This window comes from Watersipora subatra, chromosome 8 (genome assembly GCF_963576615.1).
Source record: "Watersipora subatra chromosome 8, tzWatSuba1.1, whole genome shotgun sequence".
NCBI classification, from domain to species: domain Eukaryota; kingdom Metazoa; phylum Bryozoa; class Gymnolaemata; order Cheilostomatida; family Watersiporidae; genus Watersipora; species Watersipora subatra.
In genome coordinates this window covers 33,570,319-33,592,847 of record NC_088715.1, presented here as the reverse complement: position 1 = coordinate 33,592,847, position 22,529 = coordinate 33,570,319, and positions in this window count along the sequence as shown.

Here is a 22,529-nt window from a genome sequence, read left to right as displayed (position 1 = left end):
AGAAGAGGAAGAGGTCTGTTAGATGGCTGCCATGAGTACGGTAAGGAAGAGGATCTAGCCACCCTCATTGGAATTACCTTCATCTCCTCATGTCACGGCACTCCGTGCCAGCACATTTATTAGAGGGGCACTGCAAAAGAAAAGCCCTCCCTCAAGGAAACCAATTTTGAGGACGATAAAATATTGATCTGCCCGTACTATAGCATGTGTAGAAGAGCAAGCATAGGGAGGGAGCTGCCGGATCTGCCGGATCTGCCATCTTGTTACTAGTCACCAGCGGATTAAGTTTCATGTACTTCAGCACCACGCCATGTTCGTATGTCTCTGTCACTGACAACACGTGTCACGGGACCAGGTGTTAATTCACCACGCAACGCACTAGGCAGGAGAAGTCAATCCAGTAGTAATACTTGGTCAACCAGGACATGTGGGAGCAGTTCTGCCAAAACATACACAAGGCTCCCTACAATTGACTGCGTGCACCCCCACCAATAAGGAAAAGGCACGATGTAGCCTTTGCAGAGAAGCACAGTGGCTTACACCACAACCCTGTCCCCCCGCCAGGACACGCCTCACCCTGCCGATAACAGACCAAGCATCATAGGACCTGCCAGGCATTAGCACTTAGACTGAGGTGGTAGGACAAGTACCCGCTAGCCAGGACCTCTGCAAACTTAACACAGCATGGCCCAGCTGTTGGCACAGGCTGCCAAAGATTGGGAGAAGGCAGCCGAGGCCATTCAGAACCTGCTATGAAGAGAGAGGCTAGAAGGCCAAGAATGACAGCTCCTTTTCTAGGAGGTAGAGCGCCTTCGTTATAGTACCTGTCAACACTGGGCTCTGGCATAGCTGGCTCTCCCAGAATATCAATTGGAGACAGTAGTTGCCAATGGGGCGAGTGTGTGGTGGACTGTGTGTACCGAGCCGAGTCAAGTTCAGCCAAGTGGGGTGGGAGGCGGACTCTCCCGCTATATAAGCGCAAGCATTTCGAAGAAGAAGGCAGAGCTGATATGCGCCTATTATACAACCTGTTGCATGCTATTCTTTGTAACTACCGTATACCAAGCAGATGAAAATAATTGTATGAACTCTTGCGCTGAGTTTTGTTCTTTGAAGCAGTAAAGGGCTGCGCACAAAACCTTTACAATTGACAACAACAAAAAATGCTAATTGTATATAAAATAGATTTTAGTTAATTAGCTGCTAGATTAAATTTGAGATTACATTATTAAACCTTGCCTACAATAGTTTTACTTCCTTGGAACAGTTTCTGTGAAAAAATTTCTGCAAAATGATCTCTTTAAAAACATGTTTCTCGGGCTATTAAAAATACTGTATCTGCGAATGAATGTTTATAAAATATTATCTGTGAGAAAAAGTCAAAGGGATAATGCCTGTAAGATGATTTTAAGTAGAATAAGGGTTAAATAAGAATATACATGTAGTAGTTTACTAAATGACAAAAATATTTATTATAATAAGAGCAGTGGATGTTTGTCTGTCGGTTTATAGCGACAGTTGAGGCGACAAAAGGAAAAAAAGTACACTGGGCCTATAATTACAAAAATAATGCTCGCACTGTACTTGTACACTACTCGATCAAACGGTCAACACTGAGAATAATTGTGAACATACTGATTACTGGTCAATTACTATTACATAATATTACATATATACTGATTACTAACCAATATTAAATATATTATCAATTGGTAATTTGCTCGCTTACTTATTCACTCTCCTACTTCAATTGATTTAAGCACTCTGTAAGAGGTGCAACACTATTAGCCTTGATGCAGAGCTTATTACATTTGTGATTTGATCAATCTGGGGTCAGCACATTGATTCTTTAAAATCTGTTAGTGAACTTAGATGTTTCATGGCAATAAGTGAGCGCTGATTGTCAATAGTATTTGTCTCCCTTGCCGGTCTCTGAGCTGCACTGACGAGGCTTATATATCTATATATACAGTATATATTGTCATATATATCTATATATATATATATATAATCCTATATATATATATAGTCATGTATATAGTCATATATATATATATATACATATGTAAAAAAAAATTGTTTCCTCACCCCGGTTAACCCGTATGGGTGGTAAATTCTGCTCTAACTCGGGTCTCCTACCAGAGACCTGGGAGTTTGAGCACTCACCTCAAGATCTTAGCTGTTCCCAAAAGCGCACTTTTCTGCAACTCACCTGAGTTGATTGTTGTTGGTATTTGGGCAAGCCACATTTTATGCGCTGGTGTTATTGCGCCTAGTGCCCCAATGACTACTGGGGTTACAGTTGTTCTTACATTCCAGCATTTTTCAATCTCTTCTCCAAAAGGGAGATATTTCACTACCTTTTCTTTTTCTTTGCTGGCGATATTGTAGTCATTGGGTCCTGCTATATCTATTATAGTAGCCCTCTTGTTTTCCTTGTCTACCACCACTATATCTGGTTGGGTTGCTAGGACATGCTTGTCAGTTCGGATGTAGAAGTCCCAGAGGATCTTAGCGCGGTCATTTTCTTTCACTTTACCAGTAACTACCCACCAGTGTTGTGGTTTATTAAGGCCATACTCATCACATAGACTTCTAAACACAACACCTGCGACATGATTATGCCGCTCAGTGTAAGCGTTTCCTGCTAGCTGCTTGCATCCACTGATGATGTGTTGGATGGTCTCAGGTGCATCATTGCACAGTCTGCATCTAGGATCGTCTCTAGTGTGATAGATTTTGGTTTGGAGTTGCCTTGTTGGGAGCACTTGCTCCTGGGCTGCCATGATTAGCGACTCTGTATTGGCCATTAGGTTTCCTTTGTTCAGCCACATATATGTCTGGTGAAGATCGCCAACCTTAGATATTTGTTGGTGGTAAGCACCATGAAGAGGTTTCGTGTGCCAGTCAATTTCCTCATCATCAGGGCGTAGGTCTGTTGTAAGAGCAGCCGATTGAAATTCAGCTCGCAACTTATCTGAAATGGCCATGGAGGCTGCCTATGCTTTGATGCTTTGCTGCTCTTCTTTCACTGTCTGCTGTACACTTTTGAGTCCCCTACCGCCATCTTTTCTATCAAAATACAATCTAGTAGTATCAGATTTTGGGTGGAGTGCTCCATGCATGGTCATCAGTTTACGAGTTGCTATATCTGTTTCTTTGATGGCTTCCTCAGTCCTTTTTATTATGCCTGCTGGATATCTTATTACTGGCAGTACGTAGGTATTTATTGCCATGAAATGGTTGTTGGCATTGAGCTGGCTCCGTAAGACCTGCCGAAGGTGTTTCTTGTATTCGGTAATGGCCTTGTGACGTACCTCGGCTTCGTGGTTGATGTTGCTTTGTATAATCCCCAAGTACTTGTACCCTTCTTTCATATATTTGATGGTACCATTTGGCATTCTTAGGCCATCTGTGAGCATAGAATGGTCTTTCTTAAGAATTAGCCTTCCACATTTCTCAATACCAAAGGTCATTCCGATGTCCTTGCTGTATACCTGTGTGAGGTGTATCAGCGAATCAATGTCCCTTTCTTTGTTAGCATACAGCTTGATGTCATCCATGTAGAAGAGGTGGTTTATCTTGGTGCCACTCTTAAACTGGTACCCATATTGAGTCCCCTCCAGCATATTGCTTAGAGGGTTTAGGCATATGCACAAGAGCAGTGGTGATAAGGAGTCACATTGATAGATGCCTCGCTTAATTTTGACACTCGCCAGCTTTTTGCCATTAGCCTCCAGTTCTATCTTCCATTTGGTCATTGACATCTTGATGAATGCCACAAGAGCAGGGTGAACATTGTACATACTGAGGCACTCAAGTATCTAACTATGGGGAATTGAGTCATAGGCCTTTTTGTAGTCAATCCAAGCCATGGCAAGATTGGTTTGCCTTTTCCTGCTGTCTTGACAGACCGTCCGATCCACCAGTAACTGATGTTTGGCTCTTCGGGTGTTGCGCGCAATTCCTTTCTGAGCACTGGTCATATAGTGACTCATGTGCTCTTCCAGTTTGTCTGCAACTATTCCTGAGAGCAGCTTCCAAGAGGTGGGCAAGCAAGTTATTGGTCGATAGTTTTTGGGAATCGGCCCCTGCTTTGGATATTTTATCACAGTACGGTTCGTCCTTTGGTCAGCCATTCAGGATGGTCACCTTGTTCTATTAGGCATTCCATCTGCTTAGCCGTTCTAGTGTGAAGTGATGTCAATTTATTCAACCAGAAGGCTTGAATCATGTCATGGCCAGGTGCTGCCCAGTTCTTCATACGCTGCACTCTGCACTTGATGTCCTCTTTGCTGATGAAGAGTCGTTGCTGAGCCACAGTGTGTTGATCGCTCTCTTTAAGCCTCTTCAGCCAATTTACAGTTGTGTTATGAGTAGTCTCTTTCTCCCAGATGTCTTTCCAGAACTTTAAAGTGCTACATTGGGGAGGCTCAGACATTGGCCTCTGCAGTTCACCCTTGAACTGGGAATACACTCTAGATGGATTATTGATGAACAGTTTGTTTATTCTTTTGTTATCCCGCTCTTTGGTGTACCGCTTCAGTCTTGCCGAGAGTGCTACTAGCTGCTGTTTGGCAAATTCTAGAGCTTTTATTGTGGCTTCCCTTTTTGGACGCTCCAAACTGTCGTTAGATCTCTCATTAAGCCTACTAACTTTCTTGCGCAAGTCCTTGATCTTATTTTGTAGCCTCAGCTTCCAGGATGGAATGGCTTGAAGCCTTGTTGGCAGTGGCTTAATATCCATCTCCTCCAAGATGACGGTTGCTGTACTGTAGATTAAGGCATTAGTCTCACTGATTGATTCAGTTGAGATCGACTCCAGTGCCAAGTTAATGTCTTCTATATATATATATATATATATATATATATATATATATATATATATATATATATATATATATATATATATATATATATATAAGAAACACCCACTCCAAGCAATATTTAATAGACAAACCTTAAAACTGAGCTACTCAGTAATGCCAAACATGAAAACAATCATTGATGGGAGCAGCAAAACCCTTAATAAAACCAGTACACTACAAAAAGAAGACAATGAAAAAAGTTGCAAATGCAGACAAAAGAACAACTGCCCCTTAGAAGGAAAATGCAGAGCCAAAAATGTGATATATCAAGCAACAGTAAGCAACAATACAAACAACCACGTAGCGACCTACATAGGACTTTGCTCAACTGAATTTAAAACTAGATACAGCAACCATAAAGCCTCGTTTAACCACAAAAACAAACAACACCACACAGAATTGAGCAAACACATTTGGAAGTTGAAAGAAAACAACTCAACATACAACATAACATGGAAATTATTAGCTCAAGCACAACCATATACAAACAAGACAAAACGATGCAAATTATGTTTACTTGAAAAATACTTCATAATATGCAAACCACACTTAGGCACATTAAATAAAAGAAATGAATTGACTTCTAATTGCAGACATGCTAGGAGTTATCTTCTCGGTTACACTTAGCACTAAATTACATGATTAACACAGCGAGCCCATTTCTGATATTTTGGCACATTCGGTAAAGCTTTTCATTTTAGTACAATTGCGTCTGAGGAGTGCTTCGCACGAAACAAATTTGTAACGCAAATACTAAAAGTTTACTTTTTTCGCAATAATTTTTCAAATATTTTATACTCCACTAATAATCTTTTAGGTTTTTAGTGTAGAGTTATCTTTTTATATGCTTTTGCACTTGCTTTTAGTTAATATAGATTTACTCCACTGACGTTTTTCACATCGGCAAGATATTTTTGATTTTCAATTTTATTTTGTTGAGAATTACTACGGTGTTGAGCACTCTTCCAAAAGCTAAAAATAGAAAAGGTAAATTTTGGTTACTCTATGAAAAATATACCAATACCAAAAAAATCAAATTACCTACAAAGATTAATAGAAATGACCGAGAAGTTAACTCACCGAATGAGATGGAAAGCACATTTTTACTTAAACCCAAATCAACAATCAGAACAAAAAGAAACCTATGGATTCAAAACAAAGCAACTGCCACCTTTTATAAAAGAAATGTCAGATTTTGAAAGTAAGATAACAGAAATGATACAAAACATCAAATTCAAGCCATACAACAATGAACTTCAACGAAAACTACTTCAAGACACTAAGACAATACAAGCAAACAATAAAATACTTGTCAAAGCTGACAAAACAACCAATTTTTACAGACTTGAAAATGATGAATACAGCAAAATGTTGCAAAATAATGTGACTAAAGCCTACAAAAAAGCTGACAAGACAGCGGTAAATCAAATTACATCAAAAGACAAAGAAATAGCGCACAAATTAGGTCTTGAGAAAAGAATTGAGACAATAGCAGAGAAACAACCATTCATAACGTTAAAAGACCACAAAGATAACTTCACAAACCACCCCACGTGTAGACTAATCAATCCAACAAAATCTGAAATAGGAAAAATAAGCAAAACTCTGCTCACAGGTATCAACAAAAAAGTGACAAGAGAAACTAGTGTAAAATTATGGCGAAGTACGGGTGATGTACTGAATTGGTTTAGAGAAATAAAGGAAAAGCAACAGCAAGCATTTTTTACTTTTGACGTTTGTGAATTTTACCCTTCAGTAACAGAGGCAGTATTAAAAAAGCATTAGATTTTGCAAGCAACATAACAAATATCACAGAAGACGAAAAGGCAATCATACTACATGCAAAAAGATCGCTTGTATTTCACAACGACACAGCCTGGTCAAAGAAGAACTCTAATAAATTGTTTGACGTGACTATGGGTAGCTACGATGGAGCGGAGACTTGTGAATTAGTAGGGACTTACTTACTGACCCAAATACCCAAAGAATTGACTTGCAGCATTGGACTATACAGAGACGACGGACTTGCGGTTTGCAAGGGTACACCCCAAGCTATAGAGAGAACAAAGAAACTAATATGCAACATATTTAATAAGAACAACTTGAAAGTTACTATTGAGGCGAACAAACGATCAGTGAATTTTCTTGACGTAACTTTAAATCTACAAGATGGCAGCTTCAAGCCTTTCCAAAAACCAGGGAACACAATACTATATGTGCACAAACAAAGCAACCATCCACCTTCCATATTGAAAAACTTACCAGACAACATAAACAAACGATTAAACGCACTTTCATCAGATGAACAACAATTTAACAGCACAGTGCAACCATACCAAGAAGCACTCCACAAGAGTGGATACAACAACAAACTACAATATGAAACCAACATGAATAAACCTAAAAAACGTAACAGACAAAGAAAAATGACATGGTACAACCCACCATTCAGCGCCAATGTTGCAACCAATATTGGACAAAAATTCTTCAGCATAGTTACAACATGTTTTCCAAAGAAACACCCACTCCAAGCAATATTTAATAGAGAAACCTTAAAACTAAGCTACTCAGTAATGCCAAACATGAAAACAATCATTGATAGGAGCAACAAAACCCTTAATAAAACCAGTACACTACAAAAAGAAGACAATGAAAAAAGTTGCAATTGCAGACAAAAGAACAACTGCCCCTTAGAAGGAAAATGCAGAGCCAAAAATGTGATATGTCAAGCAACAGTAAGCAACAATACAAACAACCACGTAGCGACCTACATAGGACTTTGCTCAACCGAATTTAAAACTAGATAGAGCAACCATAAAGCCTCGTTTAACCACAAAAGCAAACAACACCACACAGAATTGAGCAAACACATTTGAAAGTTGAAAGAAAACAACTCAACATACAACATAACATGGAAAATATTAGCTCAAGCACAACCATATACAAACAAGACAAAACGATGCAAATTATGTTTACTTGAAAAATACTTCATAATATGCAAACCACACTTAGGCACATTAAATAAAAGAAATGAATTGACTTCTAATTGCAGACATGCTAGGAGTTATCTTCTCGGTTACACTTAGCACTAAATTACATGATTAACACAGCGAGGCCATTTCTGATATTTTGGCACATTCGGTAAAGCTTTTCATTTTAGTACAATTGCGTCTGAGGAGTGCTTCGCACGAAACAAATTTGTAACGCAAATACTAAAAGTTTACTTTTTTTGCAATAATTTTTCAAATATTTCATACTCCACTAATATTCTTTTAGGTTTTTAGTGTAGAGTTCTCTTTTTATATGCTTTTGCACTTGCTTTTAGTTAATATATATATATATATATATATATATACATATCTGTATTTATATATACATATATATGTTTATATATATACATGTACATATATATATATGTATGTATGTATATATATATATATACATATACATACATATATATGGATGTATATATATGTATATATACATATATATACATATATATATATATATATATATACATATATATATATATATATGTATATATATATATATATATGTATATATATGTATATATACATATATATACATCCATATATATGTATGTATATGTATATATATATATATACATACATACATATATATTTATGTACATGTATATATATAAACATATATATGTATATATATATATATATATACAGGACAGATAGCGCAGTTGGTAAGATATCGGGACCGTGATCACTAGGTCCTCGGTTCAAACTCCATCGACGGCACTTTTCTGGTGGTCCTTGGACAAGACCCTTGCTTGTATAACGTTTACAACCTCTATGAAGAGTGCAATAACCAAAGCCATGCCGGCTCGGACGCTGAACTGTAGCTCAGCTCGGCTGCCTGTAGCTGAACCAGGACAAAGCAGTGAAAAATAGGCTACTGGTTCAAAACGGATGAAATGGACTCGGACTGATAACACGGACCTCATGCAGTGCTACTTTATGAGTGAACCTCAGAAGTGGGGCTATATGGGAAGGATGCGGCAGCTATGGATAAACATGCGCCCTGAATTGCCACTAACCGCTAAGCAACTTGTAGCTCAGGGGAGTAACATAATCAAGCGGCACCTCATATCGGAACTTGAGGTAGATGAAATTAGGGAACAGTTCACCCAAGTAACCTCAACCAACGAGGAGTGCATATCAACACACACTGTCACGCATACACCATCATGTGTTGACTCACGGGTTGAAGAAGACATGCACTGGAACCTTGACCCAAGGGTGAGGGATCTTGCGGAAAATATCATCAACAAGATGTCAGCTGATGCAGGGTACCGCTACGAAGAGTTAGCAAGGCCATACCTAAGAAGCTGTTAGAAGACATTAACATGGCACTGGAGTCAATCTCAACTGGATCAATCAGTGAGACTAATGCCTTAATCTACAGTACAGCAACCGTCATCTTGGAGGAGATGGATATTAAGCCAATGCCAACAAGTCTTCAAGCCATTCCATCCTGGCAGCTGAGGCTACAAAATAAGATCAAGGACTTGCGCAAGAAAGTTAGTAGGCTCAGTGAGAGATCAAACCACAGTTTGGAGCGTCCAAAAAGGGAAGCCACAATAGAAGCTCTAGAATCTGCCAAACAGCAGCTAGTAGCACTCTCGGCACGACTGAAGCGGTACACCAAAGAGCGGGATAACAAAAGAATGAACAAACTGTTCATCAATAATTCATCTAGAGTGTGTTCCCAGTTCTAAGGTGAACTGCAGAGGCCAATGTCTGAGCCTCCCCGATCTAGTACTTCATAGTTCTGGAAAGACATCTGGGAGAAAGAGACTACTCATAACACCCCTGCAAATTGGCTGAAGAGGCTTAAAGAGAACCATCAACACACTGTGGCTCAGCAACCACTCACCATTAGCAAAGAGGACATCAAGTGCAGAGTGCAGCGTATGAAGAACTGGGCAGCACCTGGCCATGACCATGATTCAAGCCTTCTGGTTAAAGACAAAATTGACATCACTTCACGCTAGAATGGCTAAGCAGACGGAATGCCTAATAGAACAAGGTGACCATCCAGAATGGCTGACCAAAGGACGAACTGTACTTCTGATAAAAGATCCAAAGCAGAGGCCGATTCCCAAAAACTGTCGACCAATAACGTGCTTGCCCACCACTTGGAAATTGCTCTCAGGAATAGCTGCAGACAAACTGGAAGAGCACATGAGTCACTATATGACCAGTGCTCAGAAAGGAATTGGGCGCAACACCCGAAGAGCTAAACATCAGTTACTGGTGGACCGGACGGTCTGTCAAGACAGCCGGAAAAGGCAAACCAATCTTGCCATGGCTTGGATTGACTACAAAAAAGCCTATGACGCAATTCCCCATAGTTGGATACTTGAGTGCGTCAGTATGTACAATATTCACCCTGCTCTTGTGGCATTCATCAAGATGTCAATGACCAAATGGAAGACGGAACTGGAGGCTAATGGCAAAAAGCTGGCGAGTGTCAAAATTAAGCGAGGCATCTATCAAGGTGACTCCTTATCACCGCTGCTCTTCTGCATATGCCCAAACCCTCTAAGCAATATGCTGGATGAGACTCAATATGGGTACCAGTTTAAGAGTGGCACCAAGATAAACCACCTCTTCTACATGGATGACCTCAAGCTGTACGCTAACAAAAAAGGGACATTGATTCGCTAATACACCTCACTCAGGTATACAGCAAGGACATCAGAATGACCTTCGGTATTGATAAGTGGGGAAGGCTAATTCGTAAAAAAGGCCATTGTATGCTCACAGATGGCCTAAGAATGCCAAATGGTACCATCAAAGATATAGAAGAAGGGTACAAGTACTTGGGGATTATGCAAAGCAACATCAACCACGAAGCCGAGGTACGTCACAAGGCCATTACCGAATACAAGAAACGCCTTCGGCAGGTCTTACGGAGCCAGCTCTATGCCAAAAACCAAATCATGGTAATAAATATCTACGTAATGCCAGTAATAAGATATTCAGCAGGCATAATAAAGTGGACTGAGGAAGCCATCAAAAAACAGATATAGCAACTCGTAAACTGCTGACCATGCATGGAGCATTTCACCCAAAATCTGATACTACTAGATTGAATCTTGACAGGAAAGATGGCAGTAGGGGACTCAAAAGTGTACAGCAGCCAGTGAAAGAGTAGGAGCAAAGCATCAAAGCATAGGCAGCCTCCATGGCCCTCTCAGATAAGTTGCAAGCTGAATTTCAATCGGCTGCTCTTACAATGGACCTACGCCCTGATGATGATTGACTGGCACACGAAACCTCTTCATGGTGCTTACCACCAACAAATATCTAAGGTTGGCGATCTTCACCAGACATATATGTGGCTGAACAAAGGAAACCTAACGGCCATTACAGAGTCGCTAATCATGGCAGCCCAGGAGCAAGTGCTCCCAACAAGGCAACTCTAAACGAAAATCTATCACACTAGAGACGATCCTAGATGCAGACTGTGCAAAGATGCACCTGAGACCATCCGACACATCATCAGTGGATGCAGGCAGCTGGCAGGGAACGCATACACTGAGCGGCATAATCATGTCGCAGGTATTGTGTATAGAAGTCTATGTGATGAGTATGGCCTTAATAAACCACAACACTGGTGGGAAGCTCCTGGTAAGGTCAATGAAAATGATCGCGCTAAGATCCTCTGGGACTTCTACATCCAAACTGACAAGCATGTCTTAGCAAACCAACCAGATATAGTGGTGGTAGACAAGGAAAACAAGAGGGCTACTATAATAGATATAGCAGTACCCAATGACTACAATATATCCAGCAAAGAAAAAGAAAATGTAGAGAAATATCTCCCTCTTGGAGAAGAAATTGAAAAATGCTGGAATGTAAGAACAACTGTAATCCCAGTAGTCATTGGGGCACTAGGCACAATAACACCGGCGCATAAAAATGTGGCTTGCCCAAATACCAACAACAATCAACTCAGGTGAGTTGCAGAAAAGCGCGCGATTGGGAACAGCTAAGATCTTGAGGCGAGTGCTCAAACTCCCAGGTCTCTGGTAGGAGACCCGAGTTAGAGCAGAATTTACCACCCACACGGGGTATCCGGGGTGAGGAAACAATTTATATATATATATATATATATATATATTTACTCATTCTACAGACCATACTGTTTTCTCACCATTTTGTTTCAACTCGTATTTCTTTGTATATAATTTATATACAAAGAAAAATAGCATTACTATTATGGTAAGAATCGTTTCATCCCTCTGAATCCACGCTGAAAGTGTTATAAAACAATTACTTTGAGGTAGGATCAAACTGAGGTATTCTAAGTTACAGTCAATCATGCTATGATATGCGCCATTCAACCACTTTGCTGCAGCATAAAATAATTATGCGAACAGTTATTACACATGGTGATCTCTCACAGCGCATGAAAGTCCAGCAAGCTGTTTAATCATAAAATGAAAAAAATTGAATCTGAGTTTGAATCTTCAGGTCACAACTATTTCTGTTTATTGTTTTTGAGCCGAGATACATTTAAATATGTTGTAGACATACTTGTATACATGCAAAAGTACACAAATGTTACAAACAAGTTCCCAAAATTTACAAAAACTAATATTAACATTAACAAATATTCTCAAAAATATTAATTGAGTAATTTGACAAATTGTTTAATAAATGGGTTTTACAAAAAAAAGAAACTGTTTGCTTAACCCTATTAGCATAGATTCCACTGTAAATGTAAACCATGTTTCAAATAGCTGAGACTACTGGCTTTTATTTATCAAAAAAACTTCTATCAGACTCAAAAACTTATAAACTATATACAATAAGATAACATAACCTATTGTTGTGATGAATTGTTGAGCATTCCCTTATAAAATACTGTATGTATAACTTGGCCATATATTAGAAAAACAAAGACTACTCTGTTATTTTGCGTACAGAAAAATATTAATGGAGCTGAACACAAGACCAATGAACATTGGTGAACTCAACAAATGATGTGATGATTTATGTCACGAATTTGTTAGTTTCTTTATGAATGACAGCAAAACACATGAAAAAGCTTTCAATGGGTTTTTTGGAGTTCCCATACAAAACCCTGGTTACGCTCTTTTAGATCTGTTGTACATCACTTGTTACGATGGGAGAGCAATCACAAAACTTTTTAATAAACTTAAGTTTCTGACTGAGCAAACTATTATTGACAATTTTTGAAATTGTTGACAAGTTTGGATTTTAGGATTTGGTATTTTAAATTTGTAAAATTATTTGGGTATGCTAATTATTTCTATGTAATTTTGTTATAAAAAGAGAATATTTAGTCATGAAAGTTAACCAGTTTTTTAGTAACTGCTCAGTTTCACACAATGACAACATTTTATGGTTTCACCTAAATTGATCTGAAAGTTTTCAAGTAGAGACTGTGAAGCATCCTCTGTGAAATTTTTAATCCACATAGAACCAGCAACCTTTTTTAGCTGTAAACGGTAGACAGTATTTGTAAACAAATGTGGTTTACAGTCAAATGTGTGCGCATTATAATCAAATGCTTACTGTGAGGTTTTTCAAACTTGCACTTTTTTACAGAAACATTGAGAAAAATGGCAATCAAAATATTAAAAAAACAGTTTTTCAAACTTTACTTTCGAAGCTTTCTATTGTCTGGGCAACATCCCACGTCCAGACAGTTGACTGTTGCAACAGTGTTGGCTTGTAGAAAAACGACTTTGACCAATATGAAGCATTTGTAAGAGTCACTAAGCGATGCCTGCACCCGAGTTACTGTTTCAATGTAAATATACATTTCCTACAGGTTTTCTACTAGTACCTTGGCTGTCAGTTGCATCATAAGAGATGATTCTGTGTATTATAATATCTTTCTGCACCATCTAAAATTATTGGAAAATGCAGCAAAGCTATAGAGCGTTTTAGTAAGTCATGCGGATGCAAAGCTGAATGTCTGAATTTAATTCATCTGCATCGTTATACTTTATGTAAACCTCTAAACATAAGTCTGGGCAGACATACATCACTCTTATTATAATAAACACCTGATGAATGATTGGCTACGCAATGTTTTTTGCACAAAAATCTTGTTTTTTTCAATATATAACAACAGATACATATTAACTTTCAAACTTCATATAATGAGATTATTGTTTTGGGCAGTTTAAATACATTTAGCAAAAATCAAGCAATTCCAAAAGTGGTTAAATTAAATGTTGTTCTATGAAGTCTGTTTTAGTAGTATTACAATGAAAAACTATTTGGTATACAAATATACAACTTTAATTCATTTTAGTGTTGGCATTATAAGGTGAAAATGTTGTATAGACGTTGAGAGTAGTATAGAAACATAGAGTAATTATCAAATGCAAGCATGCTTTGGTAAAAATCATCAAAATTTTATCAAAACACCGTACATACTAAAAACTAAGAAAATAATTTGTAATCCTTAGTATTTATAGTTACTTACAGTAACCCTAAAGTATTTATTGGTTAGGAACATAAATAATCTGTAACAGTACAATGTACTACGTGCAGTACATACCATAGAGAGTTCTTACTTTCAAAAAAGATGTATAGTGGCAAAGTTAAACTAAACTTAATCAAGTTTAGCTTAAAAAATAATTGCTTAAAGCCTATTTTTAGTATGTATTTTACTAAACTAATCTTCAACTCTGTCTTGAGCTAAAATTTTATGGTTCACCTGTTTTTGAATTTGTTTCTACTATAACTTATAACAAATTACACAGAATTAAATTAGTGGTCATAGTATATCACTTTGAAGCATTATCGGAGGAACTTCAGCAAATGATAGATCGACACTTTCATTGTTTTCAGTACACCGGCTGCTAAATGTTAATTCCGAGCGAAATTTATGTTGACAAAGTATGGCAGAAAACCATTTTGTTCTATTATGGAGGAGACAAAAAAGCATCTTAAAAAGCTTTTATAGAGTAAGGCAAAAATATTATAACAGGAGCATCATAACCCGTGACTATTGGGTGCACTGTATTTACTTATAATCCAGTGCGTGCAAGTGTGAAAAAAGTATACAATATATGGTAAGGGTGTTAGAATGTTAAAAACGGCATAGGCTTGTGGTTAGGCACTCTTTTATAAAAACTTGCAGTCGCATTGTTTGTGAGTTCAAATTTATAACAGAGTGCAATTTTCATTCCTATAATTAAATCACAATAGCAAGATAAACATAAAAAATTACAGATGTCAATAACAATGATTTATAAATTTGAGGCACTATTTGTAACTTTCAGCGAAGTGATTTGATAATTTATAGAATTTTAAAATTTAAATAGAAACTTGCAATAGCTGAAAAGTCAATTAAACGGTCCAATTTTCTAGTTTATATGTATATGCATATTTATAAATGTATATATTTATATGTATGCCATATATGAAATATATAGAATATATATGGGTATATGGTACATATATATATACATATGTATATATATATATATATATATTTATATATATATATATATATATATATATATATATATATATATATATATATATATATACAGTCAAACATGGATAACTCGTCCACGGATAGCTCGAACACATGGTTGATTCGAACGGTTTCTTTGGTCCGTTCCCACGTAATGATAACTTGCTATAGATAACTTGAACACAACACTGTTAATTCGAACTGTTTTTTTGCCCAACGGCTACCGAAACGGTTGTTATCGCTTTAGAAAATCACTTTAATCAAAGCCATAGAGGTAAACCTCATCTTTTCGTAATTCATAAGCGTTGTTATCACCACCATCGGCAAAATAATTTTGTCAACGACTTTTCTAAAGGTTTGGTCAAATTTGATTTATACTGCTATACGATTAATAGCACGGGCTTGCCGGGTCACGCGCGCAAGGATTTTCGCCACGCACATACAAAACAAAAACAGCATGTTGTTTCGTATGTGCGTGGCAAAAATCCTTGAGTGCGTGACCCGACTAGCCCGTGACGAATAGTTTTCCGACGTTAATTCCGTGTTGAATCAACGTCGGAATGTTGAATGTTTAAAACGTCTTAAAAATTGTTTTATTAAACGTATACGTTGTCTTAGCTAAAAAAACTATCCATCGTTTGACCTAAACACAGAATACGTGTGTACATTCAATAAGTATCCATTCAAAAAGCGTGAGTGATATACACTGTACCGTTAAACCTCGTAAAACTTTTAATTGAACTGCCTCGGAGTGTTGCTCTTAACGAATCCAAGGTAAAGTAAGGGATTTTTCTTTGGTAACTTTTTCTTGAAGTTGCATAAACTTCAAGAAAAATCGGCAAAATTGATCGTGGGTAAAACGCTCAAAAGAAAAAGATGTCTTTTCTTTTGAGCATTTCAACAATGATCAAGTTTTGCCAATGTCAATCTAAAAAAATGTCCTGGCAATGACATCACCTCAAACAACAAACCAATCTCAAGTGATAGAAAAATCTCTATACTTTTTGATAAAAACGTTTTAAACTTTACATTAGAAGCATTTAATTTGTAACAAGCCATTTGTGCTTTTGATTTATATTATAGTTTGCATATGTACATGTATCTACTAATAAATAAGTAAATACATGGACTTGTGACAGTGCTCTGATAACTTGAACGCTCTGATAATTTGAACACTTTTGCTCAGTCCCGTGAAGTTCGAGTTATCCATGTTTGACTGTATATATATATATATATATATATATATATATATATATATATATACTGTAAGCTTGAAGCTGTTAGAAGACCTTAACTTGGCACTAGAGTCGATCTAAACTAAATCGTTTAGTGAGACTAATGCCTTAATCTACAGTACGGCAACCGTCGTCTTGGAGGAGATAAGTATTAATTAAGCCACCATCAGCAAGGCTTCAAGCCATTCCATCTTGGCAGCTGAGGCTACAAAATAAGATCAAGGACTTGCGCAAAAAAGTTAGTAGGCTCAGTGAAAGATCTAACCACAGTTTGGAGCGTCCAAAAAGGCAAGCCACAATAGAAGCTCTGGATTCAGCCAAACAGCAGCTAGTAGCACTCTTGGCACAACTGAAGCGGTACACCAAAGAGCAGGATAACAAGAGAATGAACAAACTGTTCATCAATTCTCCATCTAAAGTGTATTCTCAGTTCAAAGGTGAACTGTGGAAGCCAATGTCAGATTCTCCCCGATCTAGCACTTCAAAGTTCTGAAAAGACATCTGGGAGAAAGATACTACTCATAACACCACTGCAAAATGGCTGAAGAGGCTTAAAGAGAGCCACCAACACACTGTGGCTCAGCGAGGATTCACCATCAGCGAAGTGGACATCAAGCGCAGAGTGCAGCGTATGAAGAACTGGGCAGCACCTGGCCATGACATGATTCAAGCTTTCTGGTTGAAGAAATTGACATCACTTCACACTAGAATGGCTAAGCAGATGGGATGCTTAATAGAAGAAGGCGACCATCCGGAATGGCTGACCAAAGGACGAACTGTACTTCTGATAAAAGAACCAAATTAGGGGCTGATTCATAAGAACTATCGACCAATAACATGCCTGCCCACCACCTAGAAACTGCTCTCAGGAATAGTTGCAGACAAACTGGAAAAACACATGAGTCACTATATGACCAGTGCTCAGAAAGGAATTGGGCGCAACACCCGAGGAGCCAAACATCAGTTACTGGTGGATCGGACGGTCTGTCAAGACAACAGGAGAAGGCATACCAATCTTGCCATGGCTTGAATCGACTACAAAAAGGCCTATGACTCAATTCCCCATAGTTAGATATTTGAGTGTCTCAGTATGTACAATGTTCATCCTGTTCTTGTAGCGTTCATTAAGATGTCAATGACCAAATGAAAGACGAAACTGGAGGCTAATGGCAAAAAGCGGGCGAGTGTAAAAATTAAGCGAGACATCTATCAAGGTGACTCTTTATCACCGCTGCTCTTCTGCATATGCCTAAACCATCTAAGCATTATGCTGGAGAAGACTCAATATGGGTACCAGTTTAGGAGCGGCACCAAGATAAACCACCTCTTCTACATGGATGAAATCAAGCTGTATGCTAACAAAGGAAGGGACATTGATTCGCTAATACACCTCACTCAGGTATACAGCAAGGACATCGGAATGACCTTTGGTATTGAGAAATGTGGAAGGCTAATCTTATAAAAAACCGTTCTATGCTCACAGATGGCCTAAAAATGCCAAATGGTACCATCAAAGATACAGAAGAAGGGTACAAGTACTTGGGGATTATGCAAAGCAACATCAACCACAAAGCCGAGGTACGGCACAAAGCCATTACTGAATACAAGAAACACCCTCGGCAGGTCCTACGTAGTCAGCTCAATGCCAAGAACCAAGTAATGGCAATAAATACCTACGCACTGCCAGTAATAAGATATCCATCAGGCATAATAAAGTGGACTGAGGAAGCCATCAAAGAAACAGATATAGCAACTCGTAAACTGTTGACCATGCATGGAGCACTTCACCCAAAATCTGATACTACTAGATTGTATCTTGATAGGAAAGATGGCGGTAGGGGACTCAAAAGTGTACAGCAGACAGTGAAAGAAGAGCAGCAAAGCATCAAAGCATATGCAGCCTCCATGGCCATCTCAGATAAGTTGCTAGCTGAATTTCAATCCGGCTGCTCTTACAACGGACCTACGCCCTGATGATGAGGAAATTGACTGGCACACAAAACCTCTTCATGGTGCTTACCACCAACAGATATCTAAGGTTGGCGATCTTCACCAGACATATATGTGGCTGAACAAAGGAAACCTAACGGCCAATGCAGAGTCGCTATTCATGGCAGCCCAGGAGCAAGTACTTCCAACAAGGCAACTCCAAACGAAGATTTATCACACTAGAGACGATCCTAGATTCAGACTGTGCAAAGATGCACCTGAGACCATCCAACACATCATCAGTGGATGCGAGCAGCGAGCAGGGAACGCATACACTGAGCAGCATAATCATGTCGCAGGTGTTGTGTATAGAAGTCTATGTGATGAGTATGGCCTTAATATACCACAACACTGGTGGGAAGCTCCTGGTAAGGTCAATGAAAATGACCGCGCTAAGATCCTCTGGGACTTCTACATCCGAACTGACAAGCATGTCCTAGCAAACCAACCAGATATAGTGGTGGTAGACAAGGAGAACAAGAGGGCTACTATAGTAGATATAGCAGTACCCAATGACTACAATATCGCCAGCAAAGAAAAAGAAAAGGTAGAAAAATATCTCCCTCTTAGAAAAGAAATTGAAAAATGCTGGAATGTAAGAACAACTGTAATCCCAGTAGTCATTGGGGCACTGGGCGCAATAACACCAGCGCATAAAATGTGGCTTGCCCAAATACCAACAACAATCAACTCAGGTGAGTTGCAGAAAAGTGCGCTATTGGGAACAGCTAAGATCTTGAGGCAAGTGCTCAAACTCCCAGGTCTCTGGTAGGAGACCCGAGTTAGAGCAGAATTTACCACCCATACGGGGTATCCGGGGTGAGGAAACAGTTTTATATATATATATATATATAATATATATATTATATGTATATATTGAAATGTATCCTACTTGGAACTAAAATCAGAGTGCTCAACATAGGATGGAGCAGTAAAAATTAGAAAATTAAATAGTTTACTTATCTTTCAGCTACTGTCAGTTTCCTGCTGGGGCATTCTTCAGGCTGTAAGCTTCAACTGGGACAAGATGGTGGCTTTTCAAACATCCTTTTCTTTTACATGATTGGTGGGTTTTGTTGCGCTCTGATTAACTTATTACTAAAATTGCAGAGAGGATAACTCTTAGAATGAGGGCAGGATGAGGCAATTTCTGTTCTTTTATTAAGTGTTGACATGTCAGATTTTTTAATAATGCAATATTTTTCAGGAATACATAAATTGCACCTTTTCCTTAAGTTGCTGAAGGATTTGGCGCGTTTTAGTATAGTCCACTCAAGTTTGAAATTAATGTCTCGGTCTTTTAGTGCCCATATGTGTTTGCTCAGTTCTGTAGCATTCCTTTTTGCGCTATTATTTATACTGCTTTTATGGTTGCGGTACCTAGTCTTAAAGTCCGTTTCACAAAGTTTGACGTAGGTCTCAGAAGTGTTGCTGTCTAGTCTTGTCACTTGTTCTTGGTGGACTATGCTCTTCTGAAGGCAGTTTTGGTTAAGCGGAGAGTCTGATTTTGTTCTACTGTTGCATTTTTTGGTTTCGGTAGTTGGCGGATTTAAAAGGAGCCTGTAGTTAATATGGTGTTCTATTTTGTTTTTGATGTTAGGCATAGTTGAGTAGCTCAATTTCAAGGTATTTTTGTTAAATATTTTATGTAGAGGGTTTGTCTTTCGGAAGCACTTGTTGATCAAAGTCAGGAATCGTTTTCCTTTGTTAGTTTTTACACTTGAATTAAATGGTGGGTTATACTAGGTTATGGTTCGTTGTCTAGTTTGTTTCTTTCTTTTGTTAGTGGATTTTTTATTTTCATAAGTAAGTATATGGTTGTATCCACTGTTTGTCAGAGCTGTCTGTTATGGTTGTACGGCCTCGTCAAAAATATGTTTGCTAGAAGAAAGTCTGCTCAGTCTTTTATTAACGTTAAGTGGTAAGTCTTTAACTTAATTATGCAAGGGGGTGGTTGCTCAATCTATGTACATATAAAATGGTGTTGTTAGGTTTGGTGTATGGGCCTTATGAACTTTTGGTTAAGTCAAGGGTTACGTCCAAAAAGTTGAAAGTTTTCATGTTAGCTTCGATAGACGATTAGCCATATATTTAAAGCAAACAATTTGAAAATAACAACATATATATATATATATACATATATATATATATATATATACATATTAATATACATATATATACATATTAATATAAATTATATATACATATGTATGCATGTATGTATGTATGTATGTAAATATGTATGCATGTACATATGTATGTATGTACGTACGTATGTATGTATGTACATATGTATGTACATAGGTATGTATGTATGTACATACATATGTATGTACGTATGTATGTATGTACGTATGTATGTACGTACATATGTATGTACGTATGTATGTACGTGTGTATGTATGTGTGTATGTATGTACATATGTACGTATGTACGTATGTATGTATGTACGTTTGTAAATATGTACGTATGTACCGTATGTTCGTATGTACGTATGTACGTATGTACGAATGTACGTATGTACGTATGTACGTATGCACGTATGTACGTATGTACATATGTACGTATGTATGCATGTATGTATCAAAGGTTACTGTACTCGGAACTAAAATCACAGTACTCAACATAAAATGGAGCAGAGTACCTGAACATAAGAAACATCTATGGGCACTGAAATACAGATACATTGATTTCAAATTTGACTGGACTATACTTAAACATGCTAAATCCTACATACAGTAACTTAAGCAAAAGGTGCCATTTACGCCTAATGGAAAAATATTACATCGTTAAACAACCTAAAATTTTAACACCTAATAAAAGAAGAGAAACTACTTTCTCCTGTTCTCATTTTTAGAGCTATTTTCTCTGTAATTTTAGTTATAAGTTAATCAGAGTGTGACAAAATTGACCAATCACGTGACAGAGTGGGATGTTTGGAAAGTCACCATCTTGTTTCAGTTCAAGTCTACAGTCTGATGATTGCGTGAGCAAGAAACTGCCAGAAGCTAAAACAAGACAAATGAACAATCTAATTTTCTACTACCTGATATATGTATATATCTATATATGTATTTCTGAAAGTCTGTGGGTCTGCCATTCCGGCTATAATAGCTATGGCGTGAAATGATTATTTTAATGATGCCGCCACGAGTTTAGATGCCCCTGTTAAAAATAAATACCGTAATCGTCAATTATTACATCTGGAGTCAAGGCCAATTTTTTGGGAGCACATTTACACTAAAATATTTTTGAGACATAGGTATATGCAGCATGATGCTTCTTTATCTTTATTTCATTCATGGGAAAGTTTTTTGGTCCACGAAATCGACAATAATTTATCTCCAACTAGAACTTTGGCTATTAGTGTACCGATTATATACATTATTAAAAGATACCCGTCACTGAAGTTGCCATGGCGAGTTATCTGTATCCGTTATACGGTATATTTGGTATCCGTTGTAATTAACACGATTCGCTAACACAAAGGACAATATTTCTGTTAAAAGTTCGAAGTTTACTAAATTACATACTGACACTTCCTTCAATTATGTGTTTAATGAATTAAATTCATTTTGGTAAAATGTAAAAACTTTTAAGAACTCTCCATGTAGTACATTGTAAGGTTCTATTTTGCAAAACTTACCCACAAAATGCACTTAAGCCATTGTAGGTACCTATAGATACCGAGGTAAACATAATTTTTGGTAGGCTACTACTTGAAATGATCACAATTTTTACCAGGAAATGATTGCCTCAAAAATCGCTATGGATTTCTATACCACTCTATGTATGTTGATAGCCTACCATATTTTTGCATGCTAATTTTCGCACTCTAACTCTGAAAGGAACTGCAATCATATATAAGTATACCAAGTAATTTTGATTGTAATCATAGTGAAATAGACCATATTTAGCTATTACTCTCTACTG